This window comes from Alexandromys fortis, unplaced genomic scaffold, assembly GCF_014885135.2.
Source record: "Alexandromys fortis isolate MF-2015 unplaced genomic scaffold, M_Fortis_MF-2015_v1.1 scaffold_105, whole genome shotgun sequence".
Taxonomy (NCBI): domain Eukaryota; kingdom Metazoa; phylum Chordata; class Mammalia; order Rodentia; family Cricetidae; genus Alexandromys; species Alexandromys fortis.
In genome coordinates this window covers 4937448-4942242 of record NW_026068011.1, presented here as the reverse complement: position 1 = coordinate 4942242, position 4795 = coordinate 4937448, and positions in this window count along the sequence as shown.

Below are 4795 nucleotides of genomic sequence, written 5' to 3'. Positions count from 1 at the left end.
AGTCTGACCTCACTTCCTCTTCTGCCCAGAATTCTATTCTGTTTCCTCCTCCCATCTATCTTTTAACCTATCAGGGCCAAGGAGTTCCTTTATTGCTTAACCAATGAAATCAACAGATTGATATATGACACTCCCACATCACTTCTCCCAGTCAGTGTGTTGCCTTTTTGTCTTAGTGACAGTGTCCTTTGCTCTACAGAAACTTCTCAGTTACAGGAGGTCCCATTTATTCAATGTTGCCCTTAGTGTCTGTGCTGCTGGGGATATACGTAGGAAGTGGTCTCCTGTGTCCATAAGTTGTAGGCTACTTCCCACTTTCTCTTCTATCAGGTTCAGTGTGTTCAGATTGATATTGAAGTCTTTGATCCATTTGGACTTGAGTTTTGTGCATGGTGATAGATATGGATCTATTTTCATTTTTCTACAGATTGACATCCAGTTATACCAGTACCATTTGTGGAAGATGCTTTCATAACAGCATTATTTGTAATAGCCAGAACATGGACACAACCTAGATGCCCTTCAATGGAAGAATGGATGAAGAAAGTATGGAATATATACATATTAGAGTACTACTCAGCAGTAAGAAACAATGACACCGTGAATTTTGCATTCAAATGGATAGAAATAGAAAACACTATCCTGAGTGAGGTAACCCAGACCCAAAAAGATGAACATGGGATGTACTCACTCATAATTGGTTTCTAGCCATAAATAAAGGACATTGAGCCTGTAATTTGTGATCCTAGAAAAGCTAAATAAGAAGGTGAACCCAAAGAAAAACATATAGTCATCTGCCTGGATATGGGAAATAGACAAGATTGCCGGGCAAAAACTGGGAATTTGGGGGTGGGGTGGGATGGGGGTAAGGGGAAATGGGGTGAGAAAAGTGAGAAGGGGAGGATGGGGGAGCTTGGGGGAATGGGATGGTTGGGATAAAGGAAGGATGGATATGGGAGCAGGGAAGTATATATCCTAATTATGGGAGCCATTTTAGGGTGGGCAAGAGACTTGACTCTAGTGGGGCTTGCAGGTGTCCAGGGAGATGTCCCCAGCTAGTACCTTGGGCAAATGAGGAGAGGGAACCTGAAATGACCCTATCCTATAACCATACTGATGAACATCTTGCATATCACCACAGAACCTTAATCTGGCGATGGATGGAGACAGAGACAGAATCCCACATTAGAACACTGGACTGAAACCCCAAGGTCCAAATCAGGAGCAGGAGAGAGAATATGAGCAAGGAACTCAGGACCACAAGGGGTGCACCCACCCACTGTGACAGTGGGGCTGATCTATTCGGAGCTCACCAGGGCCAGCTGGACTGGGACTGAATAAGCATGGGCTAAAACCGGACTCTCTGAACATGGTGGACAATGAGGGGTGATGAGAAGCCAAGGACACTGGGTTTCGATCCTACTGCATGAACTGGCTTTGTGGGAGCCTAGCCTGATTAGATGCTCACCTTCCTAGACCTGGATAGAGGGGGGAGGACCTTGGACTTCCCACAGGACAGGGAATCCAGACTGCTCTTCAAACTCGAGAAAGAGGGGGAATGGAGTAGGGGGAGGGGGACAGGAGTGGGAGAAGGGGAGAGGAGTAGGGGGAAGAGGGAGGGGGAGAGAAATGGGAGGCGGGGAGGAGGCAGAAATTTTTACAACAAAAAATAAATAAATAAATCAAAAACTTTTCAACAATCCAGAAAAAATAAAAATAAATAAAAAGTATATTCTCTCTGAATGTAAACCATTTCAAGTGATTGTAATCCTTTGCAAAATCTTTCTTCTTTAATGCTGAGACATTCAATACCAGGTTGTTGTTTTTATTCTTTCAAATTTCTTTAGTGCTTTCTAATTTTCATTGCAGTGACCTTGTTTAACTTTATTATTGTTCATTTTTAACGATTAGTGTCAGTGGCATTTTTTATGATTCCCTTCTCTTTAAGGGTGGACAGGGAGGAAATGGTTTATTTTAGCTTCCATATCCAGGTTACAGTCTATCACTGAATGAAGTGAAGGCAGAAACTCAACAGGGCAGGAACCTGGAGGCAGGAGATGATACAGGGGCCATTAATGTGTACTTGCTCATTGGCTTGTCTTCATGGCTTGTTCAGCCTACCTTCTTATAGAACCCAGGTGACCAGCCCAGGGATGGCACCATCTAAATTCAATTAGACAGCCCATCCCCTGGTCAATCATTAATTTTAAAAAATTCCCCACAGGCTGGCCTACAGTCTGACTTATGAGACATTTTCATTTCTTTCTTTCTATTTTAATTGATAATAGATTCTTCTCTTATATAAAACATCCTGACCACAATTTTACCTCCCTTCACTCCTCCTAACTTTCCTCTTTTCTCCCCAAGATTTACTCCCCATCCCTTTACCCTTAGAAAAGAGCAGACCTCTAAGAGACAGCAACCAAACATGACAAAGCAAAATACAATAAGACAAGGCAAAAGATCTCATATTGAGACTGAACAAGACAACCCAATAAGAGGAAAAGAGTCCCAAGATCAGGCACAAGAATCAGAGACACAACACCTCCTATTTTTCTTCTATTCTTAAATATTTTGTTGATGTGGAATTTCCTTCTGTATGCCGGAAATACCATTGACTAATAAAGAATCTGCTTTTGGCCAGTTGCAGCACAGAAAAGGGCAAACAGATAGAAGAGAAGAGGTAGGGATGTTGTAATGAGCCACTTGTTCATCCTGGCCACCCAGAGCCAAAATAACCACACAGAAACTGTACTAATTAAATCACTACTTGGTCCATTAGTTCTAGATTCTTATTGGCTAACTCTTGCATATTAATTTAACCAATTTCTATTAATCTGTGTATTTCCATGTGGCAGTGGCTTATTGGCAAAGTTTCGGCATGTATGACTCTGGTGGTGGCTCCATTGCGTCTCTGTCTGACTCTGTCCTTCTTCCTCTCAGCATTCAGCCTAGCTTTCCCTGACTACTTAAGTTCTGCCTTGTTATAAGTCGAAAGCAGTTTCTTGATTCATTAAAGGTAATCACAGCACGCAGAGGGGACTACCACATCACCTCCCCTTTTCTGTTTAAATAAAAAGGAAGGTTTTAACTTTAACATAGTAAAATTACATATAAAAAAGAGGTATCAAACAAGAATTACAGTTACAATATTTATATCTACTTTATCTTTATCATAACTAAGGAAAACTATAATTATAACTTCTTCAACTCCATCAAAGACTCCAGGAAGATATAATATTACCCAAGTAAACAAGAATTCCAAAAACCCCAGAATTGACAGAGTCATCATGCTGCCCAAATAGTCACCCAAAGTTCTTCTGCACTGTTGGGGCATCCATCTTTGGCCTACAGGTCCATAGTGTCCAGCAAATTTTTCCATGAAGCAGGAAATTTCAAAGACAGTTCCATCTATTTTGGCAGTTTCTTGGTCACTTTCTTTTGTGTCCTGCAGAATGTCTGGCAGACTCTTTCATGAAGCAGGAAACCCAAAGAACTGTCTCACCTTTAGGCAAGTTCAGTAGTCATTTCTCTGTGGGTCCTGCATGTCCAATTAAGCAGTTGAGGCAAGAGCAATTTCTTGCCCAAATGGATGAGGAGCCTCTTAAATGCCTGTCTTCCTCTTGAAGCAATCGGTGCAATCAGGGGTAGACATGTCTCATTGTCATGAAGAGTCCTAAGTTATCAAAACATTTTAAATGCCAAATTCTGAAAGTTCCTGAGAGATTTAAAGAACACCTATCTAACTGAAATATAACTCTACATATCAAGAAAATCTAACTAAAATGACTACAAGCTTAACTATTATAGATGAGTATTTAATAACTTTTATTTCTTAATTATACATTACATTTTTAAATGAGTTACACAAACACAATACCTCAATTAAAATCAGAAATTCACATACATAAAACAAAATTGACCTTAAATTTGTATCAATAAACCAAGGTTCATACCAATGCAAATTATTCATTTCTATATCATACCCCCCTTTAAATGTAAACAAGCATCTATAGACAATATTTGGGAATATGGGTGTAGTTTTGTTCATACTTTTTCCTGCTGATTGGGGGAACTGTTAATCAAGTCTTTCTGGGATGTGCTGTCAGCCCGACCTCTGACAGCACATACCAGAAAGCCTGCATTTCAAAACAGCCTGGCTTTTTTTTTTTTTTTCTGCTGCTGCTACTAAGTCAGGAAAACTTGTTTTAAAGGAGCCATGCCTCTGCTTTCTTCTAGAAAACAAAGCCCATCAAAGAAAATTGGGCTAGGAAACGATGCTTAACTCTGTTCTTTGGTGACTAGAATTAATTTTTTTTTAAAGTTTTCTTGGTTTTCTACATGGATTTTAGTTAGCCATGTGAGTGCAAATTTGTTTCAAGCAGCCACTTGTTCATACCGGCCACCCAAAACTGAAATAAACACACAGAAACTGTATTAAGAAGGGAGTCAGAATAAACATTCTGTTAGTGAGAAAGGCAAAATTTTTCCTGATAATTTTAGGAAGACGACGGTCAAAAATGGAGTAGGCACCTTGGGAGCTCAGTCCAGTGCTCCAGTGTGGGTCTCTGTCTCTATCTCCATCCATCACCAGATGAAGTTTCTATGGTGATATGAAAGATATTCGTCAGTATTGCTATAGGATAGGGTCATTTCAGGTTCCCTATCCTCAGCTTGAGCTCCCAAGGTCCCAATGAGGAGCAGATGGAGGGAGAACACGAGCAAGGATGTCAGGACCACGGGGGGTGCACCCACCCACTGAGACAGTGGGGCTGATCTATTGGGAGCTCACCAA